The sequence below is a fragment of the Ammospiza nelsoni genome, chromosome 19 (assembly GCF_027579445.1).
Source record: "Ammospiza nelsoni isolate bAmmNel1 chromosome 19, bAmmNel1.pri, whole genome shotgun sequence".
Lineage (NCBI taxonomy): Eukaryota > Metazoa > Chordata > Aves > Passeriformes > Passerellidae > Ammospiza > Ammospiza nelsoni.
The window spans coordinates 2,623,438-2,643,999 of NC_080651.1; the positions used below are offsets into that span (position 1 = coordinate 2,623,438).

General features: G+C 46.3%; 1 long non-coding RNA gene across 1 annotated transcript; it reads right to left on the reverse strand.

The window, feature by feature from the left end:
- Positions 1-2,909: 2,909 nt before the first annotated feature.
- On the reverse strand, positions 2,910-20,562 carry LOC132082069 (uncharacterized). The gene is made up of 2 exons (XR_009419765.1): positions 20,377-20,562; positions 2,910-3,737 (listed from the first exon to the last, which is right to left on the reverse strand). It is a non-coding gene; the product is annotated as an uncharacterized LOC132082069 (long non-coding RNA).

Genomic DNA, 20,562 nt, shown 5'->3' on the forward strand with positions numbered 1-20,562 from the left:
CATGCCCTCAGCCCACAGGGACCATTAATCATGAGTGTACCTTGGTCCCTGGCTATTTTAATCACTGTTGAAATACACACTCCTAAAAATGGTATTTGATGCCAATGCACATGATTTCCTTTGGCTTCCTTTCCCCCAATTAAGTGCAAGCTGTAACTGCTTGGAACTCCACACACTGGGATCCATAGATTTGCTTCTCACCTGTCATGGAGCAAAAACCACTTGATACTACACACAGCATAAGATCCATGGCACCAGACATAAATATCAGAATATACTGTAATGGGGCTGTGGTCTGAGTGTGGTACCAACCTGTCCTGTGCAATGGCACACTGGAAATGTCCCCGGCTCCTACTGGATCATCAGTCCTTCCCTGTTCCACTTCCTTCTGTAATGATTGAAAATGCCTCTTGTACATGCAGGCACTACTCAGGATGTCAGTCTGTTGGTGGAGAATGAATGAATCATCAGAAGTGGATGAACTGGGGGTATATTTGTACAGGGTAGGCTGTAGAAACCAGTAAGTCTTTAACTTTTCCTTTAAAAATGAGAAAATTGTTGAGCAAACAAATTGTTTTTCCACAGGTTCAGAAGAGCAGCAGAGAGTCCTTGTGCTGCTCAGCTTCTCTCATGAAGGGTCTGGGGGTGCCTTCCTTGGAGTGCAGGCTAAATGCATCCTGCCCAGCTCCATGGGCTTACTGGCACCCTCATTTACTAACTGGGTTGCTACAACTCTGAATTTCTCTGCATTTTTTATCTATGAGGGTGTCGCTAATGAGCTTAAAGAACCATTCTGAGTTTACAGACAGAAAGAAAAAGTGAAGTTTACAGGAATATCAACTTAAAACTATAAGGAACATTTTGCAGGTACACTAATCATCAGGGACCCCTTCAGTGTTTGTCACACTGAGCCAGGTGATGGGCCCATGACACCAGAACAAATAGCCAAGAGGACTCCTCACAATTATAATGTGGGATTTAAATCATTACACCTGACAGTTCTCACCTGGGACACCACAACTCTTTTTCTGGTATCCTTAGTATTAAGGAAACAGCACATACTTTTTGTTTTTCTTTCATTTTTTTTCCTAAAAGCTGCATATAAAGCAGCATCAAGCTCAGTAACAAGAGGACTTTCTGTCTGTTGGGCTTCCAGGGTAAGAAGACAAATCCTGCTCCAATGCCATAACAAATTTTTCAAACTTGACGCGGCAGAGAAAGGCACAGTCACACTGTTCTAGATCAGGTGAAAAGTTTGTGCTCTGAAATTGGGACCCAGGCATGTCAGCTCACTTTGCTGGGGTATTGTTTTGGCTTTTCTCTTAAAAAAGTACCAAGTACCAGCCTTTGAACCCCAGGCAATACAAACTGGGCACAGGGTCCTGTTTGTGTGAAGGTTGGCCCAGCCATCCCACTGGAGAAGTTGTAGTTTCTTTCCCACCAACTCCAGCAAATGTTCTCTTGGAGAAACATGGCCAATTCTGGTACAATTGAAAAGACGAAGCCCAATAACCACTTGCTAAAGCTAAAGGTTTCTTGAAAGCTTGGATTTATTCAGTCTTGCTGAAAATCAAATGTTTAAACTATGACAAAAGTTTGCCTAAATAACTGTATTTCCTCTGTGAAGCAGCTATTTATTCATCAGAAACTACAGCAAAGTACCACAGGGCTTCAATAAAAGAAAGCAATAAATTTGCCTGCAAAATGTATTTCCTGCTCTGCTTTTACTCCATGTATGTGTCTGACATACAATTTCTGTTTGATTGAACATAGCACATTAAATTGTTCTGGACAGGAGCTGTGCACTGAGAGCAGCTGATAACAGTGCAGGGCATTTCAGCAACATCCCCTGCAGTGAGAGACTCCTTGCAGGCATTAACAGAATTACCTGTACCTGAAGAGAAATTTTTTTCTTCTCCCTTTTCCCTGTTGGGATCTCACCCTGCACCCTTTGCTCTGTGCTGCCTCAGGTCAGTTCTTTGTGGGCAGTCACCAGTCCAGATGCTCTGCACCTTCCAAGGATGGGCAAAGCAGCATCAGTGGTGGCTCAGGGTCAGTTCATCTCCTATTACCTGATTTTCAGAGAAAAAATTGTGTGCCTGTGAGGACCAGGGTGTTTTATTTCAACAGGATCTATTTTCATGTTCATGATGCTTGGCACAGACTGGGGATGGCAACTTGAAGAAAGTCTGGGGCCGTGCTTAACAGCAGTAGAAGCTGAGGGTATCACCCAAGACTGAGTCTGAAAAAAACCCATAATTGCCTGCATGTACTGTTCAAAACACATTTATTTTAGGTATTTCTGCTTTTTCAAAGCTAAGTTGGAGGTGTTAAGTGGCACTGAACTTTAAAAAGAAAGAAAATTCAATCTAGTCAGATTTGTTCTTGAAGTCTCAGTGACTTGGTGTGGGCACTAAGAAATGCACTTTGGTCTGCTGACAATGTCCTCAAGTGCTAAAGAGGACACAAGGGATGCAGGATGTGCACAAGGGATCCTGCATGTGAGCTCTGACAGGCACCTGGGGGAGCTGCTTTGGAACAGATCTGACAAAACAGCATCAAACCACAGTGCTCTCATATTTCCCACTGCAGTCACACACATGGAAGGTTTTGTCCACAGAGGGTTGCCAGGATAAGCAGGCAACTTGCAGCTTGCCACAAGGAACAAGATTCAAGGTTATAAAGCCCTGGAACAGCTCCTCAGACATTTCTATAGGCAGAATTCCCACAGCACATAAGCAAAAGATCCATTCATTAGGGTCTGGGCTGCAGGATGAACTACAGGAGTTGTTCTGTGCACATCCTCTCTTAGAAGTTCTGACTTGTCCTTCTGACCTTAAAATCCATGGGTGGCTTCTCTTCAGTGGCAGAACTGAGGTAGGAAGAGGCTGGGGAGGTGTATTCCAGTATTTCAGGGCAAAAAATGTGTTTATTTTAACATATAAATATCCTTATTTAAAGTGTTGATACTAAAGATAAAAATTGTAACAGAAACTCATCCAAAAAAGTTACAAACCCCCATTCCCGATCCTCCTGCTTTCATCACAAAGAATATTCCACAGTAGTAGAGTGTTGCTTTGCAACAGAAGAGGTGATTGGGTCAGTGGACTTGTAGGTGTCAGAATCAGAACAGATTAAACCAATTCCATCCACCCATCTTGCCAAGGAAACATTCAAGCCCTTTTATCTCGTTTCAGTATCCAAAGAAGACACGAGAGTTGCTGGATACAGAAGTCCTTGTGGAGAGGAGCAGCAGATCTGGGGTTTCCTATGATGAGGCAGTCTCAGAAATCGCAGGTGTCAAAGCAGGAAGTCCTGACACAAACAGTTCCAAAAGTGCCGCATTCCTGGAATCAGCTGGCACAAAGGACACTCCTGGACAGGTCTGTGGGGCCTTGAGCAGCCCAGGTTTCTTTGTTCCCTGTGGGTTGAACAGAATCCATCCTTCATCCTTGTGCCCATTGTCTGTCTTCTCTGTCACACTGTCACTGGGACAGGGCTTGTCCTTTAGGACTTGCTTACACAGCAGCTGCAGTAGCTCCAGAGGATGACTCCATGTGAACACTCATTCCACAGGCACGGGATCAGCTCCTGGTTCATACCATACCTTAAGTGGAGCAGCCTCAGTGTGTCAGTGTGCCTTACAAAGTTAAGCCAGACCTGGGACTCAGCTCAGGGTTTCTAGTCACTTCTCCTTTATAAAGAATTCAGCTTTAAGAAAAGCAGTTGAAATGCTCCTGAGAATGACAAATAACAAATGAGTAAATCTTGCTCCAGAGCCATAAAACCCAGTTAAAAAAAAAAAAAACAAAAAAACATGCACCCCTAATCTATTGGCATGGGCATATTAAGCAGAATTAATTGATAATCATATCAATTAATTGATAAAAATGCTAAATGCTAAAAGCCACAAACAAAGCCTTTTCAGAAAGATAATGAATAAGTAATCCACAGAGACAGTGTGAAAGGACTGCTGCTGCTGTGGGGCCAGGGAGCCATTAATTTGTGTATCCATACCCCTAGAGTTATTAAAGGATAAAAGCTTTGAACATTGCTGCAGAGTTCAATGAAAATAAAAACTTTTACTCAGCATACAGAAACTCTCAGAAGTGCAAATAAAGTATTAGATGCATAAAGATGGCAAATAATTGAATATTATGGTTCTGTTTAACAGATTGCTTCTTTCCACACAATTACTTCATCATGGTCTGATCTGAGATATGACAGCAGGAATAAAGCTCAGAGAAGATGCTGTGGATGACCAGAGACCTGCAATGAGTTTGCTGAAAGAAGAGTAAAACAGATTTGGGAGGGGAGGAGTGGTTTGGGTAAGGGCTGGATCTTGGGTAAGGGCTCTTTGGGTAAGGGCTCTTTCTGTGGGCTTGGGGTGCATCTCTCTATTTATTTCTGGTTGGGGGGGGAAATGTCAGACAGACACAATAGGGAGGGAAAGCACTCAGCTTATTTAATTTCTGCATCTTTGTGCTCCAGTTCTCATGCCCTGAGCATCATAAGAAGCAGATGCTCCACACCACAGGTCACAACTCCACGTCCTTGTAGTTCTGCTCCAACAGAAACCCTGTCCCCAGCCTGACACCCTGCTCCAGCCTGCCCGCCCTCCTTCCTGCCTCGAGCTCTCCTTCCAGGCCTCCCCGTGCCACAGTTGACTATTGCAAGAACAATAAGGATTTTTAGGGGCATTATGACTGGGTTAGTAAAACACAGCTGCCCCTGAAAGTCCCTCATTTTTCTTGCTGCCGCTCAGTCGGTCCCCAGGAGGGCAGGGTGTGACAGGGTCCGTTCTCTCCAGCGTGGCACACACAGCTCTGCTGATGTGCCCACAAGTGTCCCAGCCCCAGCCCATGGCAGGGGAAGGAGTGCAACTGCTTTGCCATCCCTGTGGGCTCCTCCTAAGAACGCCAGGCTGAATTCCAGCAGAATGCCAGATGGCTCGTCTGTCACTCACAGGGATGCCACCGAACAGAGCCTGGCACAGCTCGCTGCAGGCAGCCCTGGCACACACCAGGCAGAGGGCAAAAGGCAGGATTACCTCATCCTGTGGGTGCCCTTGTTCTGGCACCCATGTGAGTGGTGCTCTTTGGCCAGGGGAAGTGGACACCCCAGGGCTGACTGGCCCCACACATCCCACACTGGGGCATACCCTGCAACCCAGGGGCACTCGGAGCTCCCCTGGGGATTTGCAGCACTCAGATCCCAACAGGAAAGTTCACATCCATCTGCAGTAGCAGTTGCCTTTAATTTATTTTAAAAGCTGAGAATTTTAGAGAATTATTTCTGATTTCTTAACAACTTTCAGCTAGAGTAATATCTGAAGAAGATCTATACATTTCCAACTAAAAAGGGGCTAAGTATTTGGCTGGGAATTTTCAACCCTCATTCAAAAGTCCTCCTGGAAATCCCAGCCCAGCCCTGCATGTTCTTAGGGCAAGGAGTAACACTTTCATTTCAATTGATCAGTATTTTGATGGCAATGGACTCAACAGCAACTACAGGCAGATTCCCACAGTTCTGCTCTGTTCTTTGCCCATGAATTCTGCCTGTAGAGAGCTGGGGTGGGCCCCATCCCATAATGGGCTTGCAAGCATTCCTGCAAGCTGCTGCCCTTGAGAAGGACTGTGACATGCTCAAGGACTTCCAGGAGAGTTTGTGTCAAAGCAGGGAACCCCTGAGCACTCTCAGGGCTTTTCTTCTTTCCTTTGTAGAAAAAGCATCACATTGGTGCCTCGGTGAGGGACCCTTTGCCAGTATCATGTTTGCAGGTGCTGCCAGTCTCACAAGCCATCTCACAGCTGGTGTCACCAGGGATGCTCGGGGAGTCACAAAGGTCCCAGCCCTGTGCAACACAAGAAAAATATCCTCAGCCATCCCACATGGGATGACATCCATGGTAACAGACAACCTGGCATCCAAAAACCCTGGAGACCCTCTCAGAACTACACAGAGCCACACCTTATTTTCATTTACAATTTCTTCTGTAAGTCAGCTGAAAGCAAACCCTGTGCCCTGATTTGGTAATAAAACACGAGCCATGACTGGATCCAAATATTATTTGCATCTTTGAGAAACTTACAACAGCAGTGTGACAATAATAATAAAAAAAGGCAGCAGCCCTCTAAATGCTAATGATGGTGGTGTCCTAAATGAAGCATAAAAGAGCCCACGAGAAGCAGAGCATGAGTCAGAGCATCAGCAGTCCCACACTGAAAGCAGCACTCCTGGCTGCTTCATTCATTTTTGGAATGAGCATCAAGTAGTTTTTAGGACTAAAATGAAAATGAGATGCATGTTGTTATTTTCAAAAGTTTTTTGGTTTTATTTTCTTCTCCTTGGATTGACAATAAACAATTCTCTCTAGCTGAGGGGAGCCCCAGGCAGGACCAGGTCCCTGCAGCACTGGCTGCTGTACCACTATGGAGGAAAATCTGATGAGCCCCTGGCCCAGGGAGAGCACAAGCTCCCCAGCAGCCAGGACCCCACCACGAGCAGGCAGAGCAGACCAGGGCACAGAAATGCAGTAACTGGAGTTGTTGCAGCCTGGGCAGGCTGTCTCACCCCAGTTTTATTTCACTGGCATTGGGTCATTGGCAGAATTGAGTGAGGATGGATACGTGCTCAAGGGGAACACCCTCCACAGAGGTTTTGCATGTTCCCTCTTGGATTGCAAAGCCAGCACCAGGATGTGCACTACAAGAAGAGTGAATATTGCCTAAGCTGCTCTTGGCTCCCTGCTGCCCCCGTCCCACTTCCAGATAAAGCACAATCAGATTCTGATGATCAAAGCACACATCTCTAGGTTACACTGATGTTAACTCAAATTATTTTTGTTGTGCTGTATCTGAAACTTAGAAAATGCAAGAGCAGAATAAAACCATAGTGAAGGTAGAAAATTATTGCAGTTTCTAGAATTCTTCCAGCTTTAGTCATGGAAGGGGATTGTTAGAAACGGACAAAAGGCTGTTTCCCTTAATTTTTTTTAAGTGTGAATTTTGTCTTGACAGTTTCCTTTCAGAAACAAAAATTGAAAACAAATTGTCCCATACACAAAACAAAGGGACAGATCCTCAGCTGGAATGGACTGGTATTACCAAGTGAGTAACACCCACTCACAGGAGAGAGCTGAGCCTTTTAACCAGCAGCTGCCGATCCTGCTGTGCCCGGACAAGAGCTTCAGCCTCCGGGTTTAGATGGCAGCAGTGCTGGATCTGCGGAGCTTGGGAAAGACGAAGGGCTGCCTTCAGAGCAGCTGAAAGGACACCAAGGCTCTGAGGACTCTGGGACTGTGCCCTTCCCAAACCTGGAGCTGACTCGAGGTGCATGAGCCAGTGGACACCACACCAAGAGAGCAGCCCATATCAGCACGGCCCTGGAATTAATGAGCTGCTTTGGAGAAACGCTGGCAAAACTTCCAGAAACCATTACATGTGGGCTTTGCTTTCTGCAACAAGGGGTGGCTCTGATTTTTCTCTCAAAACCAAGATCAGGCCGATCACCATCTTGAAAATTACAGGAGCAGTTCCCCAAGAAATTTTTAATTGTACAGCACAAAAGAAATGCACAGTGAGAGCTGTGATCCATCCTGGCCAGTTCTGCCCCTGTCCCTCACCCACAAAAAATTAAAAATACACACATTAGGAGAATTGAGGAAGGGTCTCACTTTGCCAAGGAACAGACCATGTCCCCATTGTCACTGTCTCCAGCAGAGCTGCCCAGCTGAGCTCCTGGCGGGGAGAGTGCCCAGGGAAGCTGCCTGGGACCCAAAAGGGCAGGAACACGAGCACAGCTGGAAGAGCAGCCATCCTCCAGGGTGCTCCCCCAGGGCTGACAAGAGGTGGGTTTAACCACGTGCATTTGACATCTCCTCTCTTTACAATCCCCATTTTGGAGCATCACTTTTTTTTCTCCCACTCCCAACACCAGCAGAGGAGCTGGAAAACCAGAGTTATTTTTAGGAGATGGTACATCCAGGCTCTGTTCATCTTGACTGGGTCCCTTTGAAAATGGCAAGGTTGGATAATCAAACACATTACGCAGACTTTCCATAGAGGCTGCTTTGCAAACGAGCCTCCCACCATTCAGATACCCAGGCACCAATATTTCAAAGAGGAGCTTTTGATGCTGCCCTGGTTTGCCTCAGCATGGTGACCTCACTAGCATTTGTACACAGAGCCTTGGAGAACAAGCAGATTAAAGCAGCTGACTTTAAGTATAAAAAATAAAACAATTAGTCATCAACAAGCTACTAGAGGCTGCCACATTACACTCAGGGGGCAAGAGACCATGACCTGGCTCAGGCTGGCAAAGAAGATGGCAGAGCTGCCTGCTCACATCACCCACCCAGAGCAGCCCAGGTGGGAGCTGTGATGGCTGACACATCAAACTGGCTGGCACCAGGACAGGGACAGGAAGGGACAACAGTAGAGCAGTAGGAGACAAATGCCAGGGGAGGAGCTGTGGCTGGAAGAGGCTCCAGCAAATTAACCAGGGCATGGCCAGCCAGCCCAGTCTGGCCACTGCTGTCTTGTTAAAGTCTCCAAAAGAAGGGGGAAAAGGGACACATTGGAACAGCCTCCTGATAATGGTCCATGGCTCATGCTGAGTTTCAGACAATGTCCAGGATGGGCTGGAGCAGTCCCAGGTCACAGTTGTGCCCAGGACCACGCTCAGCACCATCGGCTGGTGGGTTCAGTAGTGCTGCTGTAACCCAGGGCTCTGGCCCCAGCAGTGCTGGAGCAGCTGGAGAGGGCTGTGGGGCCATGGATAATGAGCAGCAGTGCCTGCTGGCTCCAGAGCAGTGTGTTCCCACAGAGCCCTGCCCACACTGGCCAATGACAGGAAAAGCAGCCACACTCTGGCCCCCAGTGCTCAACCCACCTAAACCCTGACCAGTGAGTTAACAGAGAAGCTGCCAGAGAGAGGCTGCCCCACCTGGGCTCTGCCCAGCACTGAGGGAAGCAAAGAGTTATAGGAGAGCAGCAGGGAATTACCAAGCAAAAGGGTTTTTTAAAATCATTTCACTTTAAGCAAAACTGAGGCATTACTATAAAGTAAATGTCCACACCTTGCTGCTTTACTGGGCTTTGCTGACAAGACCAGCTTTTCCACAGCTATTCAAATCTAACAAGTTCTGGGTGCCTAACTCACTCTTTTAAGTTCATTTTCAAACTCCAGCCAAAAATCACTTTCTGATTCACCACTTTCTCAGGCACAGTATTATTCAGAGAACGCCTGCAGGCAGGTACTGTGCTGTACAAAGTACATAAGCACAACTTTAATTACTCTGTGGACAAGGGATGTGATTAATTGTATGCTTTAAGTTAAGCATGTGCTTAAGCATGCTACTGACCTGGAGCTTTAAGTACATCTATCAGGTGTTCTGGTGCTCTCCATTTACCAGTTCTTTGAGGTCAAATAAGTGGAAAGAATGTAAGGATATTCCTGTGCTCATACACTCCAAAGAATTCACACAAAGTCCAGTCTCTGACTTTTTAAAAAATTACAAATTTGGACTTGTTCTCTCCATTTTTGAACCAATTATGAGCATTACAATACTACATATATGATCAGAATGTATTAGCATTAAAACATGAGCGAATTATTGTCATTTTCAAGCTTTTAAAAAACATTTGGTTTCGTTTTTTACTTTGCCTAGATACTGCTTCAGGTAAGAACTTAGATTAATTTCATTTGCACACTTTGTGGATTAGTTCCCTTATGTCTGGGCAGTGTACAAAGCCCTAAAAAAAATATGGAGCATATAATTGAAACTATTGCCCCTGCTAGCAGTGGACTCATCGCATGGAAGAAGTCAAGCAGAAAATGTGCATCAGCTATGGGTGGTCACGTAAATCCACATTTCATTAGCCACAGCTTACATGATCCTGGGAATTTTTTTCACTGCGCTTTTCCACCTTTCCAGCAAAGGTTTATTCCTAGTTCAAAATAATACAGGAGGTCAAATTGTGTCCATTCCCTGGGGAGGAGCAAGTAGAGAAGACTGGGACCTGAAAGTTGCACACTTTTTTTATTTTTAAAGACACAAGTGCCCTTTTAGTGGCGCTGGATGGGCTGGACAGAGCCACTCCTCGAGGCAGGCGTGTGACCCGCGGGCAGTGCCAGCGTCCCCAGGGCAGGAACACCCACGCCCAGCTACCGCCACCACAGTGACATCTCACAGGCACAAGCCAAGAGACTTCCACCAGAGCAAAGCATGTGCAAATCAATTTTCAACAAGCGAGGGAGAGCACAGAGGGTTTGGTTACAAGCAAGGGGGCACGTGCCTCTGAAGGGAGCCTTCTTTGAGGAAGTAAACAGATACAATAATTGATAAGTGTTTTGGCTTCGCCTCATCACTAATCCCATCACATGCTGTTCCTTGCCAGCACATTCATGAAAAGTGTCTATTTTGGATACTGGGCCACAACAGAGAAGAGAAAAAACCCCAGCTCCCAGAGAGACAGCTGGTCAAGCCCAGGTGCACTCACTCTTCTTGAAGCACTGATACATTGACCTCGAGCTTTTAAACTATACTGCTCTCTGGTTAAGATGTTGCTTTTTGTTGTTAGCTTAAGCTCTTTTTTTTTTTTTTTTGGCACTATACACAGTAAAATCTTGCACAGAAAATGAAGTTTACATTCCTAGGGATCACAGACTTAGTGCAGCATGTGTGGGGAAATTTACATGACTTTTCCCTCTCATTTCAACATTACTTCTTATGGGTAACTGAAATGTTTTTTTCAAAGGGAGGACGTTACCAGGCACAGGTTCATAACCACTGGTTACTGTGGAGAATGCCCACTGGTTTTGGGGTCCAACTCTATATATACAGAAGCTCCTCACAGCAGCAAGTCACAGGAAAACCCCCCCTCATTTGCTGAATGACATTAATTAAACTAGACAGGATTTGGCAACACGAAGCTGAGCTAGGTGTCCTTAAAACTGCTATTACTTCAGAGCCATGAGAACAGGTTAAAGAAACCAAATTCACTGAAAGAAAGTCACAGCAACATTGAGAACAGCTGGGTGCTGCAGGCACACCCTGGTGCTGGAGCCTGCGGGTGTTCAGTGCCCAACCACCAGTCCCTGTGAGCCTCTCATCTACAAGTTTTAGATCTCTCATACCAAAGCCATCAAGCAAATCTAAGAGTTAACTGAAATATGTGGCTAAAACCTTCCCATTTGCATCAGGGGCTGGGGAGCCTTCACATCTGTGACCCAAAACTGATTGTACAAACTTCCTGATTAGTGAGGTAAGAGCTGTCTCCCAGCCCCAAGTATTAACTCACTCAGTGAGACACCCTGACCCTGGAGCCATCTCCCCCTTTCCTCTGCCTTGAGGGGAAGTCCAGACCAAGGACCCACTGTTTAGACTGGTGAAGCCAACTGAACTCCATATTGGGTGAATGAGGACTCATTTTGCCAGATACTTCCAATGAGATACTTCAGTGAGAATGAGATGTTACCAGTTAATGCTCTGTGAGTGTCCAGGTTCATGACTGCCCTTCAGTACTGCAGGGGGCACAAGAAATGCTTGGCAAAAGGGGAAATTCTATCCCTTTAAAAATACTTTTAATGAACAAGAGGCTTCTGGCTGTCAGGTAATAGCTCAGCAGCCACTGCTTACATTCAAAGCTGTGCCTGGAATAGTGAAGTAATAGCAAATTTCATTAAAAGTAAAATCTTTGGTTGCTGTGGAAATCATTCAGGTGGGAGACTATTTCCAGAGGCTGTATTGGGATGTTCTACATTTCTTGCACTGAAGTGTTTCCTTCCGGGTGTGAATTCACTCAGGGGGACAGGAGGCAGGGGAGGAAGAGCTCAGCCTGAGACTGATTCCTTTCACCTCCTGGGCACTGCACAGGCCACAGGCAGGAGAGGCAAAGGTAACACAAGGTCCTGACCACAGCGTTTAAAGAAACCCTCATGTTTGCAGCCCACCAGGTCAGAGCTTCAGGGATAATAATCCCATCCACACCACCCTACAGCACAGCTCATACTGTGCTTTGCAACAGCCTCTTTAGATGTATTTTTAAGCACTGAAACCCTGATTGCTGCCTGCAAACAACTGACTGTAATTTGGCATTGATGTAATACTGATAGCTGACCAGTTATAAAATAGTTCTGTTTGGAAAACATACTTCAAAGTTGTAGAAGGTTTGAAAGTATCAGAATTTCCCAACAGCTCTGAGCATAGTGCTATAAAATGATAGTGTGCTCGTGACTGTTTGTCTGAAAACATCCCCCGTCACCAAAATTAGAGCACGGGATAAATCCTGGGCTGGTGCAGATCAGGAGATCTCTGCTGGCTTACAGGAGATGTTTTATTTAGCACTGGGCACACCTGCTGTTTCTTTGGAGAGCTGTAAATTCATTCTGTGATGTAGCCACATCTACAAGCCAAATTTATGTATTTTAAGACAAAACTACTATCAAATGTTTTGAAATTAAATTGCAGTTTGTGTTCTTTTTGAAGGCAATACCATAAAAGTAAAAAGATATCCAAAACTTTATGTAACTAGTATTACATAACACCTTAAACTGGCTCATAAGCATTTTTCTTACTCTGGATTTATTGCATTTTTATTTGGGGCATGTGAAACAACTCGCTACACGAGTGCGAGTTAAGTGGGGCTGGGCTGTTGGGGGGGGAAAGAGTTCCCTCTGATAGAAATTCTTAAGTGAGAAACTTATTGCTGTGTTTTCAAAGAAACACTGTCAGAAGAAAAAATGTTTCATCGTTTCTCACTGCCCTTGATGGCCATTGATACAAAAATTAAATGGAAGGGGGCTAGAGGCAGCATTAGTTTTAAAGGCTGCCTGCACACAGCCCCTCCGACTGCACAGAGCATTAATGCCATAAATACGTGTGAATGTTCTCATTCAGGCTGTAATTTATTCCCCAAGGAGATGCAAAACTAGCTCAAATATGCTGCAAGAAAACCAAACTCTTCCAATGAAGCGAGTGCAGTATGTGAATCCTGGAGCTAAATTTAGGCTGGGACTTGGAGTAAAGTAATTCTAATCTCAAAGTAGCACTTTGAGTTGCAGTAACAAACACTGTGCAAAGATTCGGGGAAGTTCTGCTCCTTTGTTACCATCTATTGTGCATGACATTTTGGGAGCTCTTTACTGACTCAGATTTAAGAAATTCGGCTTAAGTTACTCAGTTGAATTTTATTGTTCAGTGAAATTGTTTAAAACCTCCCTTCACTTAGGTTGTTTCCAAAATGTGGATTCAGGCTGGTTTTGGGGTGTGTACAGCAGCACACATTCTTAATGTACTGAAAGCTTGATGTAAACCATTAACTGCAGTGCTGAATAATCCACAAGATGGAAAAAATGGATACTGTAAATACTTGATTATACCTGATTAGGGTTTTTTTTCCAAATGACTTTTTTTTTTGGTGCTATGGTCCAAGGTAAATTAAAATGGGTGAGCTCACTTGTGATTAAGCACCTTTCTGTTTCTTGTTCTCTACAACTGCTATTTGCATGGAAATGTTTTTCTTCTCCAGAAATATTTCCTTCCAAACTAACAGATGAAGTCACAATCATACAAAATATCTCTGTAGTCAAAGCAGATTTTTTAATAAAAAGTACTTTAATATGCAACTGAGACTTCAAGTCTTTTATAGTATCCTTCAAGAGTAAACTACACCCCATAATGCAGGAATTGAGGAAACTTTATCTTTCTTTAAAAAAACAAAATATAATTTACAGTTTTAAATCCAGCATATTTTAACTGAACTAGATTCAAATTCTTTATGAAACAATCTCTCATTTCATACAAGATTTTTCATGTATATTCTGGCTCCAAAGCTCCAAATCAGTTTGCCACAACTTGTTTCACTGGAATTCATCAAAAGACTAAAAAGCCCAGTGCCAAGTTGCCGAGTTCTGGCTGCGGCAGAAACTGCCCAACCAATCCCCACAGCCTGGAAAGCCCCAGCTCTCAGAATTAGCTGATGCTTTAAACAAGAGATCCTAATCAAAATCATGATTCCTGACAAAGTCTCAATATTTCACTCTATAAATTCTTAATTCATTTTCCAGCCATTTGTAGGTTACTGCTGGCTCCACCCTCTCAAATATCAGCAATTGCTGCTGCTCTTAAAGAAAATTCCACTTTGGGGAAATGTGATATTATTCCAGATGTTTCAGTCCGTGGCAGTTCTGCCTAACCCAACCTGATCATTGCTCTGTAATGCAGCTGAGCCTTGAACAGCTTCTGGAATTTATTCCTCAAACTACTGCACTTGCATATTTGAATTTAACCCTACCAACAGTCATATACTCAAAAGTCCTGTTCTTTGTAACAACAGAGCCACCCCTAAAGAGTTTTTTTTTCCAAAAACATAAAACCGTGACTAATTTTAGCAGGCCTTTGGGCCACTGTAAATTAGTTCCTACAGGCTGCTGATTGAATTAAAGTGTTTTAAATTGAGTTCCTCACCATACTTCAAAAGTTATCATGCAGAGAGATTTTGTTGAATCAAATCTGCTTTCAAATTTTATGGTTTGAGGAAATTCCATACTTGGAATGGGAAAAGAAAAGAAAGTGAAGTTCACTTATAGAGATTCAAACCAGTTGCAAGAACTGGAATGCCACTGTTTTCTTTCATGGGATTTCACCAGCAAAAGGATGTGAAAAGATCCTGCCCTGCCTCCAGCCAGGCAGGACTGGCCCTTTCAGCAGACTGGACAGTTCAGGTGATGTTTGCTCTCAGAGTCCCACCTGGAGCAGTGGGCATTACTCCATGGGCTGACATCCGAGTCCTGCACAGAAACTGCCTCAGCAGGACTCCAAAGCCTTGGTCAGGTGGGATGCTTTGTATTTAAAATAATAACAATAACAAATGACAGCTCTATCAGGCATGATCTAGGAGTCACAACTCCTGCCCTGGACCTATAAATGGTGTCACTAACAAATCTGTTGGGAAAAAATTGGGAAAATACTGAAATCCTCCAAATGTGGGCACAACATCCACCCATGTGGACATCAGGGACATCATGGAGGACTTTCTCCCAAAAGACACAAAGAACAAAGGCCTATTGCCTGCTGCTATAGAAGGGAAAACCCAACAGCCTAAGCCTCATAAACTGACAGGCCACCGAGATCCAAATAAAATTCAGGAAGTTTATCCAAAATCAAATCTACTGAGCAATGTCTTGGAAATATTTTCATTCTTCAGTGCTAAAGAAATAAGCCACGAATCCAAAGCCCATGAGTTGGGAAGGGGAAGCTGTCCCCAGACCAGCATCACCCTGGCTCATTTTCTTCAGTCTGCAGCCACATGATTTCTTTTCCACACTGCTGCTGGCTCACACCAAGGTTGACACAAACGCCCAGGCTGGCAGTGGGACCTGACAGAGGCATTCTGCCTTCAGCAAGGAAGGGTTTCCCTACCCCAGCCATCAGACACTCCCCTCTTTGGGATCTGAGCAGTTGTAACCCTCCTGGCAGTACCATCACACAGACCCTCCTTCTTCTCACTTGCTCCCCCAGAGCAATCAAGGCCAAGAGAAACCCCTCTACCAAGCAAGGATCACACTGGCAAAAGGAAACAGCAAAGTGCTTTGGCAAAGTCATGGAGGTGCCACCAATTCACTTTGACAGGGCTGTCACTTGGACTGTGGCAGGGAGCCAAAGCCTCAGAGGTGTTTCCCCACCTGTGGGCCAGCACCAGCCATCCTGCAGCCTCCTCAGGCTCTCCTCCCCTCTTCCCCTCCCCTCTGGGGCCTGGCACTTTTGGGTCCTCAGGAAGGGAAGTGATGAAATCAGCAGGAGCTGGAAGGATTTTCTCAAGTAGGCCAGCAGTGGGAAGGAGCAGAACATTCCCCTCCCTGTCAGTTTGCCTCTGAGTGCTGAAGAGCTGGCCTGGAGCAGGAGCTGGCCTGGAGCAGGAGCTGGCCTGGAGCACAGCCCAAGCTTGGCATTTGCCATCTGCAGATGGAGCCAAGAGCAGAGGGAGAAGTGCCTGCCAGCTGGGCACACACTCACTGCTGCACTCCTGGGGGCTCAGCCCTCTCCAGGGGTGCAAGGCTCCAACACAGAGTGTCCAGCATTCTGGGAAAGGTCTGTACTGGACAGCAGAGCAGATCCCAGGCACGATCTGACTCCAGCCTGTCCCTGATTACACATACCTGTAACCCAGACATCACAGGCTTGCTCTGCTCTGTGCCCTCCTGCAGCAACTTAAAATACAGCCCTGGCTCGAAGGTCTCTATTTGCAAACATAGAGGAACAGTGGTTCTTAAATTGCAGGCAAACATTTGACTTCACTCAGGGCAATTCAAAGAATATCCTGCACGAACCCCACCCTTCTGCCTGACAACTCAAACCTTAATGCCTAGATAGTTTTCTTTCAGGCCTTATCACAGATAAAATATGGCCCCTTTTTTTTGCTGAAGGAGTAAAACCTGCCAAATATTTACCAACTCTTTCAGAAGGCTGAAAATGTCACCCCTACAGTGTAATAAACTTCCCCGGAAAGGCCCTGATAAATAGAAAGCCTTGCTGTACTGCCCAGAACTAGTTTAGTGTGGCCCAAGTATTGCCAAGTCTGACTGACAAAGGAAGCATATTTGTACACACAGAAAGATTAGCAAGAGAGGCATAAAGTTTATAAGTGAAAATAAAACAAAGCCCCATTATTAACCGGGGAGGGGGGGAATAATTGAATCTGCATCCCAGAGAGCACAGAACATTATGAAAGCCTCAGAGCTAAAGCAATAATTTAAGAGCTTGTCCACAACTTGCAGCAGAAGCTTGAACCATCTTCTTTAGCATTTGGAAAGTGCTAAACCATGGTCTACCCCCAACCCAGCCTTCAGAGCAATATTATTTAAAAATAAAATATTTTTACTTGGTAATTTGACCCACAAAAAGTCACTTGGGGCATGAGGGAATGTTCCCTTCCAGCCTGAACATTAATTCAGAGAGAATGTTTAAACTCCACAGTGTAAACCAGATGCTAAGAAGTACATCTGCATTGTACTGTATGTTCTTTGGGGCACAGACAGAAGTTGGAAAGTGCCTGTCAATGCAGTGTGTGTGGCTACGATCTAAATAATCCTAATAATGCAGATGAATGGAGAAAAACCCACATTCCCAGTACCAGCCAGTCTGTCAACAGAGTTCTCACAGCTATAGACAACTATATCCACACTAGTGCAAACAGATGAATATTGTTTAAAAAATGTGTCCTTTCACCTTGGCAAATGCCATTAAGAAAAAACACTCTACAAGTGACTAGGGAGTTGGAAGCTCAAAGGTACACATTTGACAAGCCTTGGTGACCGTAAAATGCTGAGCACTCACTTTCTACAGAAGCCAGGCTTCCAGTGAATCTTGACTGGTACGCTCAAATGAAAAGGTAGTAATTCAAATTATGCTGTATAGTGCTCCAAAATAGGTTTCAAGCATACAAAACTTGCTAGAGCTACTTAAAGGCAGGAAGAAACTAATTGTTGCTGGGAAAAAAAAGAATCCAGATTACGTTAAACCTGACAAAAGCTAAACTCAGCTGTTTACCCTTCTTAACAAAGAACAGCACAGTTAAAAAACTCTGGGACGAAAGGGAAAACTTCACTTTAGCCCACCAGCAAGTCCAGGAGCCCAACTAGCAACACAACCAACCTCCACAAAAATCACTGCTTGCCAGAGATGCCTAACAAGTTGCACAAGTTGGAAGGAGTGGGCTGAGGAGGCTCAGGAATCTGCACCCGTCCCCCTTTCACACCATCAGGTTTTAATGTTAATGATCCGGCTCCGCGTGCCTCGAGTATTTTTACACTATGCTCGTCCTCTTGCAGCGCCGGCTTGTTCCAGGCGGATGATTAGAATCAGATTTCTGTGATTTCACTGCAGATTCATTTCGTTAAGGGCCACAGATCTGCAGGGGGAATAGGGCTGCAAACGGGCCGGCAGAGTGGGCTCCAAGGGGTTCTCTCCTAAATGGGTAACAGAATCTTTGCTTTTACTCCTTACTTGGAGGTATTTTTCCTTTTTGTGGCCACTAGACTGGGTTCTTTGGAAAAACAGGCATATGGGGAAAAGAAACGTGCAAAAAGTTTTCCTTGAAATTTTGGTTTCAAAGAAAGCTCCCAACCAGAATAGGTTCATGAAGGGAACAGGCCCAAGTAAGACCTGATTGCATCCAGTGTCCCCCAAGTCAAAAGAAGCACCTGAGAGACCACACAGAGGAGATAATTCTGATCTGTCAAGGTCTGTATGTCCTGACTGTGTCAGGAGCTGTGTCAGAGCAATAGCTATTAATACACATTAGTGTGCTGCACACAAGTGTTTGGATATAAAGGGCTGAAGGAGAAAAAACATGCAGAGGTCTAGAACAGCATTTGTAAGTTTCTCCCAAATGCAAAAGAAACAACGCTTATTTTTCATGGGCAATGGCTACAAAAAATTGTGCTGAAAACCGAGTTTGTTCGTAAAATTTTCATGGAAAAAGAGCATAAAAGTTGTGTGAGTCTGTGTACACACATACAGAATGTAGACTCCTACAATGTGGCATCAGAGAGAAAATGAAATTCTAAGTGGCTCAAAAAAACACACAGGAATATTTTAATTTTCCATTTGGTTTTATAGACCTTAGCCATGAGAATTCTGTTGCCACTTGGCCTTTTTCTTTAATGGAGGTCAATATCATTGACTTTTTACAAGAGAGAAGTAAAAAACATCTCTACATAAATCAAAAATTATGAGGACCCTGAAAATAGTTCTAAGAACTTAAAATGTAATGTAACATAACACAGAAGGGCATAGAAGTTATAAATACGACGCTATACAAGCCAAGAGTAATATACACACCCGGAGTTGTATATACACCGTGCCCAAAGAAGGAGCACAAACCAGTGTCTGCAGACGTGCAGTGTGTCGAATCGAAATCCGACAAATAATAAGGAACTCCGGAATGCTGGGTGGTAAAAACGCTTAGGTGAGTAAGAGAATTTCCGGTAGCCCGGCTGCTCCGTATGGATGTGACTAGATTTACTAAAAAAAAAAAAAAAAGAAAAACCTAAAAAAAAAAAAAACGGAAAAAAAAAAAAGAAAACAGATGTGTTTTTAGAAAGCGAAAGCGGAGGGAAGGATGCACATGGTCCTGCGGGAGCGAAACCGAGCGCTCGCTCCGCCAAGGCAGGGCCGGGCACAGCCGGTCCGGACCGCCGCGAAGCCGCGGGGATGGCCGCCAGCACCGGTAGGACGCGCACGTTTGAGGCCCTTTCCGAGGCAGAAGAATACAAAATGCACTTACGGTTCGCGGAGAACCAGCTCCGTCCTCTCCCCGCGGCGAGCCGGGCACCCGCCGGCACCAGCGCGGTCCCCGAGGGCCGCCCGAGCAGCGCCCGCCGAGCCCCGGAGCGACCCGCCCGGGCCGGGCCCCGCGTCCCGCCCGAGCGGCCCCGGGCAGCGCCAGCGGCGCCGCCGCGCTCCGTCTTCGCCCGCTGCGCGCCCGGCAGGTCCCGGGAGCCGAGAACTGGGACTTTGTAGGCCAGTTGAAGACACGAACCTCTCATCTCGCCCGCAAAGACCCAGCCCTCAGCTCGCCCATCAGGCGCAGGCGACCACTACTCACCGCTATCTTTAACTGAACCCCTTTTTCTGGCCGGTGCTCGCCGCCAGCGCAGAGCCCCCGCCCCGAGGCCACCGGGGACCGCGCCGGAGCGGGATCATCCCCCGGCCGAGGAAGGCAGCGATCCGCGCCGCCCCTCCCCGAACTTGAGAGCAGTCCCGATCCCGGCTGCCGGAGCCGGTCCCGCACCTCGGGCCGGGCCCCGACGCCCATCGTGACTCGGCACCGCTGATCCCGCTCCCGCTCCTGCGGGAACTTCGTGCGCGGAGAGGCGGGAGCGAAAACACCAAACGGACAGAAAATCCCGAGCGCCCTCCGTTACCTGCTCTGAGTAGGGGGGGCACGGGAAAGGGGCTCGTGGGCCCCCGCCGCCGCCTCCCCGCCCAGAGCCGCAGGTCCTCGGGAATCCGCACGGGAAGGGCTCGGGCTGAGCTACAGCCGAGCGGGGAGCGGCGGCGGCCGCGCTCCCCGCTCCTGCCTCCCGCAGCCCAGGGGCTCGCAGATGGGTATTTAAGCCACTATTGATCACGGTGGGTTTTCTCCTACCCTTCCTCTTTGCCCTTGCAAAAGGCGAAAAATAAAATAAAAATGCCACAAGGGACGTTGCAACATTTCTCTTGGCTTTTCAAACGCGGCGTTTGCCCCAGCGAGATTGAAGTGTCCCGACACAAGAGCACCAGAGAAGTAGGGGAAAGAGGGGAAAAATACCAAAACCACCCAAAAGCAGAAGAAAAAAAAAGCCAAAATCCAACACCCAAAGCCATCAAACCGGAGAGAGACGAGCTGCTCCGTGCAGCGTTGCGGTCCCGGGCGGCGGGGCTCCCGTCCGGCGCAGACACGCGTCCCTCAAAAGTTCGCTCCACGTGTTGCGGCCGCGTCCCGGGAGGGTCGGCGCGGCCCGGCGCACCGGGGCGGTGCGGGCTCGCTCCGCCGGTCCCGCGCCGTTTAAGGAAGC